General features: G+C 47.5%; 1 protein-coding gene across 4 annotated transcripts in view; it reads left to right on the top strand.

The window, feature by feature from the left end:
- The window catches only part of FAM163A (family with sequence similarity 163 member A), a 101102-nt gene that overhangs the window by 70693 nt on the left and 10124 nt on the right, over window positions 1-20285 (top strand). For all 4 annotated transcript variants that reach the window (XM_047076928.1, XM_047076925.1, XM_047076926.1 and 1 more), the window contains exon 2: window positions 18959-19050. The gene's annotated coding sequence lies outside the window, so the exon portion shown is untranslated. The remainder of the gene's footprint in view (window positions 1-18958; window positions 19051-20285) is intronic.

The raw sequence follows: 20285 nt of genomic DNA, 5'->3' as shown, positions 1-20285 counted from the left end.
CTGCCCCTCCCCCGTTCATGCTCTGTCTCTCTCTGTCCCAAAAATAAATAAACATTGGAAAAAAAATTAAAAAAAAAAAAAAAAGAAAGGCTATTATCAAAAAGATAAAAAATAATGAGTGTTGGTGAGGATGTGGAGAAAAGGGAGCCCGTGTAACACTGTTGGTGGGAATGTAAATTGGTGCAGCCATTAGGGAACACAATACAGTGGTTCCTCAGAAGGTTAAAAATATAACGACCATATAATCCAGCAATTCCACTTCTGGGTGTTTATCTGAAGAAAATGAGGGGCGCCCGGGTGGCTCCGTTGGTTGGGTGTCCGACTTCGGCTCAGGTCAGGATCTCACAGCTCATGAGCTCAAGCCCCTCATGGGGCCCTGTGCTGACAGCTCAGAGCCCAGAGCCTGCTTTGGATTCTGTGTCTCCCTCTCTCGCTGCCTCTCCCGACTCGTGCTCTGCCTCTCTCTGTTTCTCAAAAATAAACATTTTAAGAAAAGTAAAAAAAAAAGAAAACGAAAACACTGACTTGAAGAGATATCGGCGCTCCCATGTTCGTTGTAGCATATTTACAATAGCCAAAGCATGGGAACAACCTAACTGTCCATTGAGGGATGAATGCATGAAGAAATAGTGGTATATATTTTTAATGAAATATTATTTAGCCGTAAAAAGCATGAAATCTTGTTATTTGCAACAACATGGACCTTAAGGGTATTATGCTAAGTAAAGTAAGTCAGACAGAGAAAGACAAATACTGTATAATCTGTCTTAAGTGTGAAATCTTCACAAATAACCCCCCCAATACCAGTGTGTAGATAAGGGAAATAGATTAGCAGTGGCCAGAGATGGGTCATGGGGGGGGGTGGGAGAAATGGGTGCATTTTTTTTGTTAGTTTAAATAAATTGAATATAATAAAAGGCATATTCTGCAAAAAAAAAATTAATTAAGAAACAGTAATCCTTTGCTTTTGTGAAGGGCTTATATGGTAGCTTTATATGTGAGACTTTGATTTTAACAAGTGTGAGTACCCCTGATGTACAGAGCCCTTTGCTAGATGCTGTAGGAGACAGAAGATAAATAAGGTCCCTGCACCAGAGAAGTTTATGTTAAAAAGGAATGGGAGACAGATAATACAGGAGGGTGAACTCAGGTAAATGTCAAAGGGGGACATTTACACAACGGTGTAAGTATGTAAGTAGGAAAATTACCATAAGGAAACGGAAAGAGGCTGAATGACTTATCTAAAGTTCCACTGACCAGGAATCTAACCTGGCCCTCTAGCTCCAAGGCCTGGGCTTCTTCCCCACACACTCAGCACGGAAACTTGTAACCACAGACATCATCCAGCGACCTCAAAGAAGGCCTGTACATGAGAGGTAGTGGGAAGGGGGCATGGGAGAAGGTCACCAGAGTGACTAGAATAACTGAAAAACAAGAATTAATCTAACGAGGATTTATAGAGCCAAAAAAGAGTTTCATAAAACTATTTTAAAACAGCATTACAGAAAGCGATAAAAATAAAGGGAAAAAATCATCTACAGTCCTTTCGCATCACTTCCACCCCCAGCCCAGTGCCACATAGTCCATTCTTTTCTTCACTTATATTCCATGTTTTGCCTGGTTATGATCCTATTTTACATGAATTTGTGTCCAAATTTGTCCTCTTAAACATTGTTCCATGTTAGGATAAGGTGTTTGTAATTATAACTCAGTAACTATATAATGTTTCATTGAGTACCTGTATAATGCATAAACAAATAGCTTCCTTATCACTAAATATTTAGCTTGTTTCCAATTTTTTCTCAGTTATTTTTAAAAATTTTATTTTAGAGAGAGAGAGCACATGCAAGTGGGGGATAGGGCAGAAGGAGAGAGAGAGAGAGAGAGAGAGAGAGAGAGAGAGAGAGAGAGAGAGAGAATCTTAGGCAGGGTCCATGCTCAGCACAGAGCCCAAAGCAGGGTTTAATCCCATGACCCTGGGATCATGACCTGAGCTGAAATCAAGAGTTGGAGGCTCAAAAGACTGAGCCACTCAGGCACCCCCAATTTTTTCTCAGTTATAAATAACACTACAGTTAACTTTTTCTCTGATTCTAGCTTTTTCCTTATTTTGGATCATTTCATTCTGGCTATATTTCTAGAAATTAGAAGTTGGGTCAAACAACATGAACATGTTTCAATGTTACTCTCATTCACCAACTTTTAATTCAAATAGAGTCTTACTTTCCCTTGATCTCTTTAACATGTTCTCCATGGAAGAACTTTAACTCATTTAACTTCTACTGATGGATATTTATCACATTTTTGCAATTACAAATAAAACTACAAGGAATATACTTGTACTTGCATCGTGCTCATGTGCATTTCTATTGGATGAGCTCTTTAGAAGTAGAATTGGCTGGGACAAAGTACACGGACCTTTCAAATTTTGGTACATATTATCAAATTGCCCTCATATCGGTTCTGCTAGTTTACATCCCACCAACAAGTGCATGTAAAGGCCAGTACCCCCCCCCCCCCCACTTTCAACAGCGCTGGATATTATCTGGCCTTTTACATTTTAGCCGGTCAGGTGTGATGCTGTTTCATTATTGTTTCAACTTATATTTCCTTATTACTAGGAAGATGAACAATAAATTTTTTGACTTTCAAGTTTGGGGCCCTGTCCACCCCTCCTGATCACTGGGATACTGCTTTTTTTTTTTTAATTGTTTATTTTTGAGAGAGAGAGAGAGCACGCACAAGTAGGGGAGGGGCAGAGAGAGAGGGAGACACAGAATCCGAAGCAGGCTCCAGGCTCTGAACTGACAGCACAGAGCCCGATGTGGGGCTCGAACTCATGAACCATGAGATTATGACCTGAGCTGAAGTCAGATGCTTAACCAACTAAGCCACCCAGGCACCCTGGGATACTGCTTTGTTTATCTAACTTTAGCGTCCATTCTAGGAGTTTCTTGTGGTGAAATTCCTCCTTCAGAGAACCTTGAACTTGAGCCTTATCCTACATCCCCATCAGCTCAGACAGTAGGGGAAGAGGCTGGCTCAGCTAGTTTGTCTGAAGGCCCAAGTTTGAGGCCTAAGGTCTTCTTTCTTCCTAAGGTCCAATGCCTCTCATATTGGGATTATGCCAGAATTCTGGTAGGAAAGCTACTTGGGTTGGATTGTCCTCTTGGCCATCTGTTATGCGGTCATGGGTTGTTGGGGTTCACCATCAATCTGCTCTCATCGGTTTCACCTCCTACAGAAATTCCCAATTGGAGGCACACTGTCCTGATTTTCCAGTACTGCTATTAAGGTTATTTTTCCATATGTCTTCTATTATTTCAGTGAGACATTGGGAGGTAGGAAAGATAAATACAGCCTTCTGATCAGCTGTTTAGAACTAGAAGCCTTTGTTATGTACATGTGTAAAACAAATATTGCCAAGTATTTTCCCATGGAGTTTTACAAATTTTCGTCTAACAAAATAGGGTATCAAACCCCAATCTGATCAGCACTAGCTATTGTAAGTTCCCCTAATTTAGTAGAAGGAAGAGATATGTCAATTTGCACTTCTTTGACTATTAGTAAGCTTGGATATTTCTACACATGTTTATTAATTCATTTCATCCTTTGTAAACTCTCCATTTCTGTACTTGCTCATTTACCTGTTTGATCTTAATATATTGCTTTATCATCAAGATTGCTTTCATATTTATGTAGTTACTTTCTCAATTTATTATTTACCTTTTCATTAATTTTTTGCTCTGAGTTCTTTCATACCTAAGTTTGAATTTTGAATGTATTTAGGTTTTTATTCTGTGCCTATAATTTGGGTAACCCACTTCACTAGCCTGGGTCACAAGTCAATTCATAGCTCTTATTTCTCTAATTCATTGTCCAACCCTAAAATGTTTTTATTGGCAGAAAGTTCAGTATCTCCCTCTTGAGGCTTCTCTGCCATCTTCCCCAAAACCTTAAGGGTCTCATTCAACCCAGAGGAGACGGCTTCTGTTTCTAGGTAGAAGACTGGGAAAGAAACTAGAAATTCTGGTGAGTCTGCTTGCATTGATTGATGCTCTGTGGCGTACTGCTGAATGCTAGCTCTGTGCTGTCCCATGGACATGTATGTCCACTGTAGCAAAGTCCTCCTGCTGATGTGGTCCCTGAACAGGCCAAGGTCCCAAGTTAAATAGCTCTTGGTTCCCATCCAGCCATTGTTCCCCATGGCGCCATACTATTCTAAGGCAGCTGGATGAGGAGAGGCTTCTGGCTTGAGCCAGGTGACATGTCAGAGCCAGCAATTCCCCCACAACTGTGTGCCCTTCACAGATATCCACTTCCTCCCCGCAGTGCTTTATTTCCAGCAGACATTGGTCAGGGCGACTCCACAGGATTCTCTAACTTCAAATCTTGGGAAGAAGGAGTTAAAGTCTTGGTTTCTGCCCTCTCAGAAGGATCTTGGGATCGTTCTACAAATTCATACTGCGATGAGTTTTCAGCTTGGTGCATACTAAACGGTCTCCAGAAGAGAGGTACAGTTTTTTTCAAGCCACAGAATGTTTGGGTGACCTTTCCTGGAGGTCAGTGGATGCCTACTCATTGGATCAGGCTGCAAAAACCAGAAATCACTCTACCCATTTTTTAGAATTATTTTCCTTTTTCTCGTTGTCTTTATTTTTGTTTTATTTCATTCCATCCATTTCAAGAAAGATGTATTTAATACAGGGGATTAGGTGCTTACAAATCATTGGCAGATCTAAGGGGCAGGATCTGGGCTGAGCCCCTACAGGTGACTCCTGGAATAATAGCACCACGTCGGGAAGCTGAGGGATCATGAAGCGGACACTGTAGCTGCTGGCCATAGCTGCACATGGCCTGAGCTATAATCCAGAGATCAGGAAGCTGCCACCACAACTGTTGGCTCCAGAACCGCGTGGATCCTGCCGGATCCACTAGTGCAAAAAATAGACGCCACTCGCCCTGCCTCTTGAGGGACCCTGAGATGTCTGATAACCCTGCTCCAGAAAACTCCATGTCTTAACTTGCCAGCAGAAGCAGCAGAAAAGCAGCGTCTGCCTCACTTCCACTTTCCAAGTCTCGCACAAGTGCATCTGGTTGGCTACACTTTAAGTTGTCCAGAACCCTCGATACAAGAGAGTCTGGAAAACATCACTTTTAGCATTCTAGCCGTGGCCTTGCAGTAAGACAGGCAAGGAGGATGGAATAGACATTGCACTCCATCCACCATACCAGTCATTTGTATTTATATGACAAGAAGAGGCTGCTCAAGTGATTCCCACATTAGGCGAGAAAATCTGCTGCAAAGTGACTGTCCCTATCTATGGACCTAGAAGTATCTGGCGTAATTTCCAAAGCCCCACATTACCCAGCAATACCTTATGCATCTAAACTTAACATCCCTCCTCCAAGGTCTTTAAAATGTTCTATTAGAATGGACGATTGTTGGATGAGATCGTAGATGTGCCTGGATGGGGGTGGGGTGGGGGGGAAGTATTCCAAGAGGAAAGAAGGGTCTGTGGCCAGAGCTGAGGCCCTGTCCCACATCTGCTGTGGACTTTACTGTCAAGCAAGGGGGCAAAGTCGGCCCAGTGAATCAGCGCCAGTCAGTTCAAGGCCAGAGGGCCCTGTTCACATCTGTGGCTCCACATCTTCTGATGGATGTAGGCAACTTGGGGCTCACTCTGAAGATGGAGACAAGGATGGTGAGAAACTGGAAGCCGTGCTGCTTGGGGAAAGGTAGAAGGAAATGAGAGCACTTAGCCTGAAGAAAAAGAAAACTAGGGGCAGATGCTCTTTTGTTCATTCAGTCAGTGAGTGTTTACTGAGTCGTTTTTGTTCGAGGCACTCCCCTAAACAGGTACAGGATAAAAACATCATTCCTAGGGGCTCCTGGGTAGCTCAGTCGGTTAAGCATCTGACTTTGGCTTAGGCCATGATCTCGTGGTCTGTGAGTTTGAACCCCACATGAGGCTCGCTGCTGTCAGCGCAGAGCCTGCTTTGGATCCTCTGTCCCCCTCACTCTCTGCCCCCTACCACTTGTGTGCTCTCTCCCTCCCCCCACCCCCTCAAAAATAAATAAACATTAAAAAACATTCCTGCTTGCACTAGACTTGCAGTTTAGCAAAGGAGGCAGGTTTTTTTGACGATTAAAAACAATTATAAATTATGCCAGCGCTATGAAGGAGGTTTCCATAAGGTCGAGAATAAGAAGTGATTACGTCTGCCTAGACGAGTCAAGGAACACCTAAAAGGAACAGGAGGGGTTCCTGAGCTGATTCCTCAAGGAGAAATTGAAATTTGCCAAATAGATCATGGTGGAGAAGGTGGCCTAGGAAGACAGAACAGTATATAGAAGGATGGAGAAGCATTGAGAGAGATTGGCTTACCTAGGATGCATTTCGGTATTTTTGGAGCAAAAGTACAAAGAGATAATGCCAAGAAATAAAGATGGATTAGAAGTTAGGGACTGTGTTCCTCCTTACTCCTGGGCACATACCCCCCTTTATGCCTCCCAGCCTCCCGTGCAGTTGGGCAGGGCCTGTGAACAGCATGTGGGCGGGAGTATCGTGCATGGCTTCCTGGTCTGGCCCACAAAACCCTTCCTGCCGTGATTCCCCCACCCTTCTCTGTCCGGATGGCTGCAGGCAGAGTCACTAAATGGGAGGACCCTGGGTCCCTACATTACCACATGGAAGGCCCAGGTCCCAGATTTGGAGGCTTACCTGTCCCGGCAGGTAGCTGAGCAAGAAGGGCCTTGGATGCTATGCTATCTTGAGACTTGAGAAAATGTCTTTAGAAGAGAGACAAATCTGTCATAACTGACCCTTGGGGGCAAACCAGCTTGAGCAAACAGACAGGAAGTGTTCAGCTCATCTTCTTTCATCTGTTACCCTCACCCCTCTCTCCTGGCCTCACACCTCCTCTCGGAAATTGAAGAAAACAGGGAACCTGGTCACATCTGGTCACAAGACGGCCACTAGCTGTCTTCTCTTCCTCATGGTATGCTCCTTCTCTTCCTCTCGCTGCCATGCTCGGCTGCTGCACTGTGGTGGCTCTTCCCCGGGGACTCCAGGGTCTCTGTCCTTCTGATGCTGTGCTGCATTAGCCTCCACGAAACAGTGGAGTGGAGAAGGCAACCTCTCCTTTGGTGGCCCAGCCTTCCACCCTCCTGCCCCCGAGGCTCTGGTGCGGAACAGATTTGATTGGCAGGTAGGGAATAATTAGAAGGGTGACTTCTGTAGGGCAGAGGGGGATTTAAATGGATACGGAGCCTGGCCAGTCAGATACTATAATCTAAAGGGATAGAAAGCAAGTTATTTCCCCCTTCGTCCTCCTCTGTCTCTCTTTCTCAGAAGGGACCATTCTTCCCATCTGTGACTCACAAGGTTTGATCTTTCCTTAGGATCTGTCCCCCTGTCCCTCCACGGCAATGCAAGGACACGGTTTGCCAGCAGTCCATTTCACAGAGTCTGAGCCAGTCAGTGTAGAGTTACGGTGGGCACTTGGGGCGGGGCGGTCAGAGTTGGGCTTTGGCACCCCACATCTGTCTCTCTCTCTCTGTCTCTCTCAGGCAACGTGATGTGCAGAGATGCCTACTGTAGTTCTCCAGAGCACTAGTATTGGCTCAAACATGCGCATGCACACCCACACTCATATAACATACCTTCCAAGGTCAAATAATTCTCACAGTTCAGTCTAAACTCAAGAAGGAAAAATATCTTCTGAAATACAGCATCACCCATAAGGATTCCCCTGTCCGCAGTAGAGAAATGATTTTACAGTGTTACCCAGACCAGCTCTGATTTGGGGCTGGATGTCCTCCCCTGACAGCTCTCTGTAAGGAGCCCCTGGACTCACCCACAGCCCCCAGCCCACTCAAGGGGACTGTGTCCCAGATACTCCCCATCGCACTGGCCCGGATGGCGACGTTTGAAAAGGGAGTGGAACAGCTCTTCTTGCTGTTGATGAGAAGAAACTGAGGGTAAAGGCTTCAGTCACTTTTCCCTTCTGTTCATTGATGATGGTTCAGTGCCCTTTCTGGTGGAAAAGCCTTAGAGCAGAGCCCAGATTTCTTTCTTATCATAGTCCAGCCACAACAATCTTCTCTACCGTGGCTTCTTGTTATGAGGCCCTGAGCCATCGTGTAAGAAGCTATAGCCCAAGAGTTAGCAGCAAAGGAGTTGGCGGCCACGAGAAAGTCTGGACTCTCGTGCCACCCAGCAGAGTTAAAGCAGGCCCATGAACCAAAGCTCCAAGGGAAGCTTCTAGGGTGCAGCTTACACAGGTGTGTTCCACGTGAGAAGATTCATCAGGATGCTTATTTATGATTTGCATACTTGCCGTATGTTGCATTTCAATAAAAAGTTAAAATATAGTTTTACCGGCTGTTAAGATGTATTACGAAGCAGCTTAATAAAATAGTGGGGTTTATTAATAATTAATTATTAAATTAATTAATTTCTGAGTAGCAAATTCAGAAATAGACCTGTATATGAATAAGGCTGAAATTAATATAATGTGTGCATAATATGTACACAAGATGATAATTTAGTTTAAGAAAATTAGGCTCAACTGGCAGAATTGGTTCTCTATCTAAAAAAATATACTAAAACTGAAATCCTAGGAGTATGAAACAGATCTATGCTGGGTGAAGACTTACATTGAAAAAATGAAAAATGCCTTACGTAAACTTGTGTGCAAGAAAACTTCCTAGTAGGAAAACTTTCCCAGAGTAGAAAAATACTTACAGTATTTATGACACTGCAAGTGTTAATATGCCTAGTCAGTAGTTTTTCAAAGAACGTGGTTAAGAGTTGTGAATTATACCTCCATAGATTGTTTGCGAGGATGTGAGAAAATGCACCAGCATACATTCCCAGTAAGAGTATAAATGCGGTGCGGTCTCTTTGAAGGGCAGTTTTGACAATGCCTGCCAGAATGAGCAATACAGACACACACCTGACCCAGGCGTGTCACTTCTAAGCGTCATCCTGCAGGTATACTCATGTGTGATGTAGAGACAGTCGTACAAAGATGTCCTTTGCAAAATTGTTTGTAGTAGCAAAAGACTGGAAATGACATAGGAATCCATGCGTAAAGGGCAGGTTAAATAAATTACAGGGCTACATTTTAATAGACTACAATGCAGCTGTTAAAGTAAGAAGGGAGACTGCCTTCTACTGATACGAAATGATATTCAAGATATATATGATATATTGGCACACAGAAAAAAATGTGTAGAACAGAGTTTATAATATCTTCCCATTGGCATAAAGATAAACGTGCCTGTGCAATGTATCTTGAGAGGTACATAAAGAACTGGGAGAAAAAAGAGAAATTGATAAGAAAAGCACAAAATAACAAGTAGGAAAAATGAATGAAATTAAGAAGTGATCATTGACATAGAAGGAGGTCTTTTTAAAGGACGTTTAATCCATTTGGGGCTTAAAAAAATGTCAGAGACTCAGATGTGCTCTGCTGCCTTGTCCCAGAGGGGTCACCTGCCAGGAACATTTTGAGGAATTGTGTATCCTTCATGATTCCTACCAAATCCCTGTCTTTGTGTCTTTTTAGTTTTTTCTTCCGTTTGGCTTGTTTTTGCTTGTGGAAATGACCTCCTGTCTTGACCGTTCATACCTGATTTAAATGTAATTATTCTTCCTTCCTCGACCCGTAGAGGAAGACAGGAGTCTTCCTGGACAGAAACCCCCCTCCCTCTCTCCGTCCGTCCCTCCCTTCCTTCCTTGCTTCCGTTCTATTTTTATTTTTATTTTTGCAGCTGCTGTCTTCTTAGCCATCCCCTTCTTATACATTCTCCCTGTACCTCATCTCACTTGGTAGTCCTTAACCTCTCTGAGGTCACAGTGCTCTCTGATATCTGACAAAAGCTATACACTGCCTCTCTGGAAACTAGAAACACACACACAGACACACACACACACACACACAAGCTTAAAGTTTTGGAAGTTCATAAATGCTAATCTAGCTGTCTCTTTCTTTCTAACTTTACCCAAAGTGGTGCTGATGTAACTAAATTGCTACTGATTATTTTTCTTCAGACCAAGTAGTATTTCTTTATGATTATAACCCACTAAAGGAAAGAAAAAAATTATCACATTGTCTCAGTCTCTTCGAGGTGTCTCATTCCAGGAAATTCAAATCCAATATGCAAAAAAAAAAAAAATTTGGAGAGCAATTTAAACCTTTAATGCACATTTTGGGAAGATCCCAATGGGAGAAATTGTATTCATAATATATATTAAAAAAAAACTTCAACATTTCATCTTCCCCCGTCTCCTGCTCTCCCTGTATCTCACACATATGATGGCCACCTTGAGCCTCCTGTTCTGTCTGTCCTTCCAACATGCTTTTCAAATGCCTTTCACACTGGCTCCTGGATCTCTCTTCCTGTCCTCTCATCGTCCAAGTGTATTCAGGTCAGTACTCTGACCTGTCTAGCTCCCATAAATTCAAATAGCATGGGACCTCCCAGCCTCTCTTTTACCCCAACTCTGCCCACTCCAAGAGATGAGCCAGTAGACATAGCTTAGCAGAAAGTAGAGGAGGAGAAAGCCTATAAATATTTTACCTTAACCTGTTTTCCCGTTACACAAAAAAAGCATGAAGTTGCTCTTTCTAATCTTCCTAACCTGTTTTCTGGCTTCTCTGGATCAACCTATCCTGGAGGCTTCCCTGAAGGGTAAACTGGCCACCTTCAGTCCCCCTGCGCCCCCTCCTTAATCTTTATTTCTGGGGGAAGAGTTAGAAACCTGCAGTTTAGAATCTGTAAACCCCCCACCCTCGACCCCATCCACAAGGTGCAAAGGGATCAAGATTCAGCTGAAGGAACCATCGCAAGACGACCACTGTCAGATAAGTCAGAGTATGTAGCTCAGCCAGAAATACGATTCACTGAGATCCAGACGCTGCTTCCTGAGTTTTGCTCCCTCTACGTGCTAGGATGTTGACTGGACTAGTCAAGCAGGTCACTTGGCGGAAGAGTTTACCTTGGCAGTTCACAAAGACATGCAAAGCGTTAGTTGAGAATTACTAGACCCAGAATATGGAGCAGGAACCCTGTATATTGTGGGGTGCAGTGGCCTTGAGGATGTGCACATCCACTGTTAAGACGATGAGACATGTCTGGAGGTGAGCTCCCCCTTCCTGCTCACTAAGGGTGGGAGCTCCAGCCCGTGTGGCCAAGGGGATGGTTTTGTTCTGATGCAGTCACATGCCTTCCTTGCAGATTCTGCTGGCCCTCTCACAGACCTGCTGTGTCTGTGCCCGGCTTGCCGGTGGGGTTCTGCCCAGAGCCCTTGCTGAAGCCCTGGGTTTGGGCTTCCGTGGCTTCCATAGAGGGCCACACCCGTGGCAGCAGAGGCCTGCCGTCTCCCTCACCTGATCTCCTGTGCCTGGACTTCTGAGAGTCCTCCCCGGGTGCTCTTGCCCATTTTAGAATGTTTTCTTTAAAATGATTCAAGGATTCTGCATAAATTCTGCTGCATTTTTTTAAGGTCCCCAAACCCAGAAGCTGCCCCATTCCGCCCTGGATGTCCCACCCCCGTCCTGCCCTCAGTCTGGCCCAGTCACACCCGACAGGTGCAGAAATAGGCCCTGTCCTCTGGACTGGGGGTCAGGAGAGGAGACCAGCTCTGTGATGCTCCCAAGCCTCTCTGTGCGACATGAGTTAACAGTTTCCAAACCTCTGTTACACTTGCTTATGTCCTGTGAGATTTGTCTTGGATTTGGTCTAAATTTCCCTCAGTCCAATTTTATCCCTATTTCAAATCCCACCTCCCTTGGAAACCCTCCCACTTCTTCTTCCCCTGCTTTGACGACTGTGGGTCAATGACCAGTCTCTTACAGTCTAGCTCCCTCTGGCTGCCTTTTCAGTCCTAATGCCATGCTCTCCTTATCGCCATCTGGCCTCAAAAAACAAGCTCTCCGTCCCTCGCATGGCCTGTGTTCTTATTTGGATCTCTTCCAGCCAGCTGACATCTTGCTAGAGAGGAGAAACAAACCCCACAGACACTTCTGCCTTTCCTAACAAGCCTGTTTAGCAGTCATCAGGCCGGAGGCCTGGTGCCTGGGGATCTCAGAACACCTTCTGAACAATGGTAGACATCAAATACAGATGGAGAGAAACGCACGTCTATGATGCAGAACCACGCACTTTACGGAGGCCAATGGAGCCTCCTTCCCTCCTGCAAACGGTCAGGCCGGGAGAGAGTATGGAATGTGGGCTCAGAAGAGCTGGGGTAGCACAGACACGGGCCACTCTGCATGTTCCCACAAAACCCACGCTGGTCGTGGAAGAACAGTGCCAGCAGGGTGTCCCGGCGCTCCCGGAATTAGCTGCATCCATGGCTTTTCTGAACTTACTGTTTTCTGTAGAATAAGTCAAAAAACTGCCATGCCTGGAGATCAAACAAGACGAAGCCCGGGGAAATTCTGTAAGCAGTGATGAACATTGTTTTGAAAGGCAGAAAGGGAAACAAAGCCAAGTCTAAGGGAAGCCACACCCTTAACAAGTTTACTGGCCTCTGCACCCGTCTCCCTGTGGCAGAGAGAACAGATCCACCACAATCGGTGACCCTGATTTCAAGAGCTGCAGAGACAAGGGTCATCTGTCCAAAATAGCCATCCAAAGTGACACGTAATTAAGTCCCACTTGTGTGTACAGACTATAAGCACAATGGGGGTTTGCGGGAGGAGAGCTCAGGACGGCTATAGACTGGGACAGGGGGCACTGGGGGTGCCCATGTGATGCTCTGCACTTCTGTGCCCGGTTTCCATGACCCGCACAGTCGTAACTGAGGGACCACGGGTCCTTTGGGTCAGCCCTGGGCTGAGAGGAGCAGCCCCTCCCCCCCATCTTTGCTATTTATCTGCAGTAAACGCTTACTGATACCCCCGGACACTGGTCCGGAGCTCTGCCTGTTCCAGGGAGTTTGCAGGCTCAAGCACCGTGGTGGTCCGATAGGGACTGCAGTCAGCCCGGGCCTTCCAACCACCGGGCCTGAGACCATGTCCCCCACTGTTTACAACACCCCCCTCTCCCCGTGAGCTCCTCGAGGGCGCTCTGTCTTATCATGTTTGTGTTCCTGAGGCAAAACTCAATGCCGGGCACCGTGCTTAATAACTACTACTAATACTACAAATAATAACTACTACTAATAATAGTAAGTGGAGAATAAATGAGGAGAATGACATAGGGTGTCCATGAGTCTGAGACACAGAGGTCCCAGCTGGAATGCTAGTCAAGGTCACGATCGGGAACCTCAGGACACATTTGATCTGAGAGGCGTGACTCACATAGGAGCTGGGGTCTTGCGTTGTAAGGGTCTAGATACTCCTTGCTCAGCCCCGTCTGCTGAATTGGTCCTTACTGCGTCATCCGCATTCCACCGATCCGAGCCTGAGCTCAGCCTCTTCAAACTATTGCCACTAATGAGAAGAATATCATTCACATTTGTGAGTTACCGACAATTTGAGAAGACACTGCAAAAAACTTCGAGACCTCCTTTGGCACTAACCAACTGCCGGGATTTTTAACTGGCCAAGAGACTCAACAGAAGCCCCCCAGACTCAGTCATTTTTTCTGGATCTCCTTTCTTTCCCATCCCTCCCTCTCTGGCCTACCTGCTACCTTACACCTCAATAAACTCTCTTAACTCTTATGTCGAGTGGTCCAGCTCTTACCACGTCTATTTCCAAACCTTGACATGGCCAACTCATTGAGGGACAAGTGAGAGCGAAGGGCCATCTCTTCTGTTGGCAGCAGAGGACCACAGGGACCCTGAGTCCTTGGAACAACATCCACTCTCCTTCGAAGCTGGCGTAATTTAAAATAACACCCCCTTTCCCATAATCCTTACTCTGTGAGGGAAGGTGTGTCATTTACTTTCATTTTGCAGATGAACCTCAAAGAGATCATCAATTATCCAAAGTCACCGCAGGGAGCCTAGAAAGTAGAACTTAAGCGCAAATCTTGGCCCTCGTAGCCTGGTGCTCCTACAACTACCTGCGGCGGATGAGCCCAGAACACCCGGCTGTGTGTTGGAATAGCACTCTGCATACAAAGCAACTTCCCCATTAGAGCTGGTCATTCCATGTTTGGAATGTACAGAACATCAAGCAGTTGGAGTGGAGCTTTACGAAGACACAGGATTCCAAGTCTGTGCCCTCAAATGGTCTGTAATCTAATGAAGGAAGCAAAGTACACCCCCACAGGACACGAGTGTATGAACAAATATAGTTGTCTGGGGACAAATAGGAAGGCTAACCAAAAGTGTGCAACATTAAGTGCATCATGGAAGGCTTCCTGGAGGTGGTCAAAGCCCCTTTCTTTCCTTACCCTTTGTTCAAGTTGGACCTCAGATGCAGACGGTGAAGATAATTATGCTGCGTGCAATCATAGCACATTACCACTTACCATGGGTCTGTGCCAGGCCCCTCTCTTGCGTTATTTGCTTGTCTCTTCTTCCAGTCCTGTTCAACTCCTTCCATCGGCGGCCATTCTAACACTTAATGAGATCCATTGTTTTGGTGTGTGTTCTTGAACATGTGAACTGTTGATCTGTAAGCTTGGATTTTAAGTTTATGTAGGCGCTATTTTACATCTCACTGTTTGTTTGGGGGTTTTTTGTCTGTTTTTCACTTAGCGCTGTGTTAAGATGTACGGTTGTTGCTATGGCCCCTCTGGTCTGTTGCCTTCCACAGAGGCGTCATCCCTGATTTTACTTCTCCACTCCCCAGTGATGATCACTGAGCTTGCTTCAGTTTTCTGCCTCCATAAACAACACAGCCATGAACATCTTTCACACATGACCCCCTTGTGGACGTGTTGAGAAATTTTGGGGACATAGACTCAGGCGCGGAATCGCTTCTCGTGGGGTATCTGTGAACTTAATATGACGAAGTAACACCAGGTCAGTGGCTGCTCTTGCTACGCCCCTCCCGCAGTGTCCCTGCATTCCTGCAGATGCTCGGATCCTTGGCATTATCCAGCTCTCTAATTTTTGCTAGTCCTACCAGCGTAAAGTAAGAGTGTACTGTGGTTTCAATTTGTCTTTCTCAGATAGTCATGAGTTTGGGCATCTCTTCACTTTCCTGTTAGCCTTTTTGGTTACTTCTTTTGAAAACCACCTGTCCATTGCCTGTTACTACATCCAGGTTCCCTTTATCCCCTTGATGATTAGCAAGGGGTCCCTTTAAAAAAATTATTTATTTAGATAGAGACACCACATGCATGCACACGTGCTTGCAAGCAGGGGAGGGAGGGGAGCTCTGTGCTGTAAGCATAGAGCCCGGTGCAGGGCTGGATCTCAAGAACCCTGAGATCATGACCTGAGCTGAACTCAAGAATCGGATGCTTAACAAACTGAGCCACCCAGGCACCCCTGCAAGGGTTCTTTGTATCTCCTACAGAGGCCTCTTCTCAAATAGCACACACCTCTGTGGGGCCATCATTACCTATGTATTGGGCACGGAGGAACCCATCTGGCCATCGTTCTTCACACCTTCATCCTGGGGATATGGGCCTGCCAATGGCCACAAGCACAGTCAGGGTAAAAGGAAACCCTTCCTCCGATTCCCTCTGCCAACCTCGCGTGAGGATTGCAGTCTAGGAAGTCTGGTAACAAGGCAAAAAACCTGTTCCTTTTCTCCAGGGCTGCTAACCTGCTGTGTCAATTTCATGAGTTAATAAATGATTGGAGAAGGCTTACTTGCCTCAGAAGAAACTGAGATCAGTGGTGCTTAGGCCCCACTCAATTAACTTGTGCTCCTAGGGGGGCTGAGTGGGGAGCAGGGGCAGCCGGTCGTTAATTACATGTACGGCTGCCAACTGTGGCCGCGTCTCCTGCCAGCATCGCTCAGGCAGCGAGGAGGTGACCCTGCGTCAGTGAGCTGAAGTCACTCAGGGCAGGGGCCCTTCAGACACAGCACAGGCACTTGGCCTTGTGAGGAGTGGGACACTCACTTCCCAGCACGTCCTATCAGGTTGGCCGTTAATCCCCCCACCGGCCTCTACCAGAAGAATGGCCTTTAAGATCCCCCACCCTGGCGTCTTTGTTGGCCCCACCCCACCCAGGGTTGCCAGGTACCCTGGTTCTTCCGCACCTCCCTCTTCCTCCTGCCTCCTGGCCCACTTGCCCAAAGGACACAGAATCCGGAGCCAATCTTATGGGCGTCAGATGATGCTACAGACTCTGCAAAGTCACCTGCCTCCTTGCTGCCTGCTGCCTGAAGTCCTCCCAAAGACCTTCGTTCCTACATCATTTCCTAAAAGGGCCAGATGGGAAGACTCAAACCTGTAAAAAAGGCAGGTCCCCGAGCCCCTCCTCTGGAGATGCCTCGGTAGGTCTGGACTCTCCGTCTTTTAACACCCGACTCAGGTGATTGTTACCGTCAAGCTGATTTGAGAGACCCTGCCTCAGGACACCGTGGATCCTGGTGTAGTTAGTGCAGATCTTCTGGAAGGAGAGACAGCAGCCTAATGGCAGGGCCCTGGCCTGGGGCCAGGAGGCTCCACTCCCAGTGCCTCTCCTGCTCCACCTCTATTTTGCTGTGTGTGGTTAAGCCAGTCACTTGTCCTCTCTGAACTTGGTTTCTTCATCTAGAAAATAGAAAACCGGGCCAGATCCCTTAGAGTCCTTCCATTTCCATGTGTTTTTCTGTCAGTAACTAATAGGTTAAACGTGCATATTGCATGATTTGTGCTCAACGAACAACTTTGGCTTTTTTTTTTTTTTTCCTTTGAGAATCCCTTCATGTTAAAATGTATTCAGTGGAAGAAATCTCCCCCTGCCCCTAGATAAAAACTTGGGCCAGTCCCATTGCTGGTCACCCACTCTTAGGTGATAATCTGTGGTGCCTCTCAGCTGTAGCTACAGACTCAACTTAGAAATTGGAATCATTGAACAATTGACAGTATTATGCTCCTCCTTTCTGCCAGTTTGGATCTGCTTTGGGCTGGAAGCAACTGGGGAGATGGGCCGTGTCCCTCTGCTGTCACACTCCCCCACCTCTTGCCTTCCTCCCGCTGCCCCCAAGAGCTGCTGTTTCACTAGCTGCCAGATTGAATGGGGAGTTCTTGCTGGTTAGAGAGCCGGGGAAGCCTCCTGGGCTCTTGCTTTTGTGGATGTTTTTTGTGGGCACTTTTGAGGGTCCCTGCTGGGCCCCTCTCTCCGGCAGCCCCTTTGCCCCAGGCAAACACATCTCTCTGTCCCAGGAGGCCCTTGCGACTCCTTGCCCAGCCCCCAGGCGTCAGGATGTCCAGCTCCAGCCTGGTGGACTGGGCTTTTCTCGTGCCTCCAGGTGGCCCTACTGGACAGGACGCAGGACAGCCAACCTCTGCCTGCCCCTCGGCCCCGCCCCTTGGGGGTTAGAGTGAAGATTTCATGGCTCAGCAACAGCTCTTGTCAAGGAAATCTTCTGCACCAAATCTTCTCCAAATTTTTGGCCCATCTGTATTTTACAAAGTGGGAGAAAGTTTCTTGGATCCTGAAACAGACGTTTTGACATTCCCATGTACACTTCCCTGCTCTCGGCCAGGGAAGAGGGACCTGTCCCAACCTTACTTCAGTCTTCTGATTTCTATCAATTGGCATCTCAATCAGACTTAGATAAGGGGGCGCCTAGGTGGCTCAGTCAGTTGAGCGTCGACCTCGGCTCAGGTCATGATCTCGCAGTTCCTGAGTTCAAGCCCCACATCAGTCTCACTGCTGCCAGTGCAGAGCCCCGTTTGAATCCTCTGTCCTCCTCTCTCTGCCCTTCCCCCACTGCGCTCTCTCAAAACCAAATAAAAATTAAAAAAAAAATTTTAAGAAGAGTCCCACTCTGACATCCAGCTACCTGTGATTTCCGTATTAGTGAGAGTGAGAGCATCTTTGAGAAAAGAAAGCCGGGGTGCCTGAAACATCCCAGGCAGATTCCAGGCAGTAAGGCCTAGACCTAGAAGGGAGGTGAAGGAGGGGATGGGCTGAGTCTGGAGGTGAACATCTGCCTTTCTCAACTTCTCCCAGAAATCTGCTCCTGAGACCAGCTGAACTCAGATGAGCACAGGGCCCGGAGGCATGCTAATGTCTGCCCTTTGACCCCCAGCTTCTGGCTGAGGCAGAGAACCCTGAGGAGGTCAGCCCATCCCCTGTGGAAGGTGATGCTGTGGGTCCACTTAACAGCTGGGTTCCCTCCCGATACAAAGACACCCAGTGGGGCCTTCCCCCTCAGGACAATGGGCAGGGCTAAGCCTCCCCAGAGGGCTTCCTTCCTCTCCCCACTCCTGTACTCTCGGTCCCAGACTCCCCTGTAAATAAATTAGAGAATTTTCGTTTGAAGGGAGCCCCAGTAATTAGCCTAGACTGGATTCCTAAATGTCCTGGTAGGATCCTGCCTCCCCCTTCTCCATCAGCCCACCAGCGTGAACTTGCTCATCCGACCGTCCAGTTGGTGTGTTGTCCTGGGGGAGGTCAGGATACTGGAGTTAAGAGGAAGGAGTGTGTGGCTCTGGGCACTGGGAATACGGGCAGGCCCAGGGAAGAGTGGGGAAGGGTTTGGGGAAGAGTGTGTGGGGCCGTGGAGAAAAGGACCAGCCATGCAGGCAACAAGGACACGTTCGCCAGGGCACAGCCCAGAATTCTCCAGGAGCGTGAGCGACTCCCTGCCCCCCATTGAGCCTCACTTCCCAGAATAGGCAGGAGCTCGTGCCCAGTGTCCTATGTTGGCCAGCGGGGTCCGGACAGCAGCGCTGAGGGCAGCAAACAAAGACGGGATAGGATGTGGCCTTACAGGTCTGTCCTCGGGCTCCTGGGCTAGGAGCCTCAGAGACTGAGGCAGCCATGGAGGTCGAGAGCCAAGGCCCTCTGGGGGGTGTCCATTCAGAATCTTGGGGTCAGTTCGTCCTCTTGACCTCTCTCTCCAGCTCTCACTGATCTTCCCCTCTCTCCTCTGGCAGGAACTGATGTCCTTGGCCATGACGCACCCCCAACCGCTGTCTGCTCAGGCACAGCCTGTGTGACCGAGCCATTGCTGCCCCAGCTGTTTCACGTGAGTGTGTGGCTCAGGCCAACCCTCTGTCCCCAGGAGAAGGTGTCCGGGCCCTGGGTAGCGAGGGGTGTTCCTGGGGAGGAAGTTCAGAAAGTCCTGGTCACAGAGGGCAGGCCCGGGAGTCTTTAGCGGGCAACAGGTTTGTCCTCTTTGGCCGTCCTTGGTCCCTGACTTGGCCACCACTGAACCCATCTGTTCAGATCCACTAGGCCCCAGAAGGGGACCTCTTTCTCCTGTCCTTTGGAAGCTCCTCAGAAGGCAGCTGGGTATTATGGAGACTTTATGGCACTGGCCCTTGGGTCCTGACTCAGACACTTGACTTTAGGCACATCATTTATTTAATGGTCTGGCTTCCTCTCCTGCATGTGGGGTTTTTGCGTGGTGCTGAGGTGTATTAGTTATCTCTCACTGTACAATGGGACTACTACAAACTTAGCAGCTGAAACAACACACACTGATTACCTTGCAGTTTCTGTGGGTCAGGGATCCAGGCGTGGCTAGCGGGTTCCTGTCTCTGGGTCTGTCATAAGGCTGCATTCAGGCGTCTTGGGGCTACAGTTTCGTCTCAAAGCTCAACTGGGGAAGGACCCGCTTCCACTCTCACTTGTGCGATTTTCCAGTTCCATTTAGGTCATTGGACTGAGGGCCAGAGGCCACCCTCTGTTCCTTGCCACGTGGGCCTCCCAGCATGGCGACTTGCTGCGTCCAAACCAGCAAGGGAAGGAGTTGGCTAGCAAGAAGGTAGTCAGAATGCCACATAATCTATTCACAGAAGCGACATCCCGTCATCTTTGCTGTGTTCTGTTGGTTAGAAGTAAGTCACAGAGGGCACCCACCCTCTAGGGAAGGCGACTACCCGAGGCATGGCTGCCAGAGGCCATCTCAGAGCCTGCCTATTGCAGGAGGGGCCGTAAATGGAAGCACACTTGTAGACTGTAGAGTGCTGTCCTTTGCATCGAGTTGCAGAGAACCTGAACCCACCGGAAATAATAGGAGCCACTGGCTATGGGAATTTCAATGCCAAATTGTACCATTAGTAGGGGGCCCGCAGGGAGAGTGGCTGGGACCTGGCTCGTTCCCTGCCCGCCCTTTATCTGTGCCTTCTTGGCTTATGATTTTTAAGGCCAGATTTAATCAGACACAGACAACGTCTGGGCCTTCCTTTTCCCCGCAAATAGCTGTGTTTGCAGGATCTTTTGGAGTTTCCAAGGGACTCTTGCACACATGAATCTCAC

The sequence above is a fragment of the Lynx rufus genome, unplaced genomic scaffold (assembly GCF_022079265.1).
Source record: "Lynx rufus isolate CCGP_SWC_20201006 ecotype Redwood Valley unplaced genomic scaffold, mLynRuf1.p SCAF_15, whole genome shotgun sequence".
NCBI classification, from domain to species: Eukaryota; Metazoa; Chordata; class Mammalia; order Carnivora; family Felidae; genus Lynx; species Lynx rufus.
Note: the sequence above shows the minus strand (reverse complement) of the source record. Positions and strands in the feature narration are given on the sequence as shown.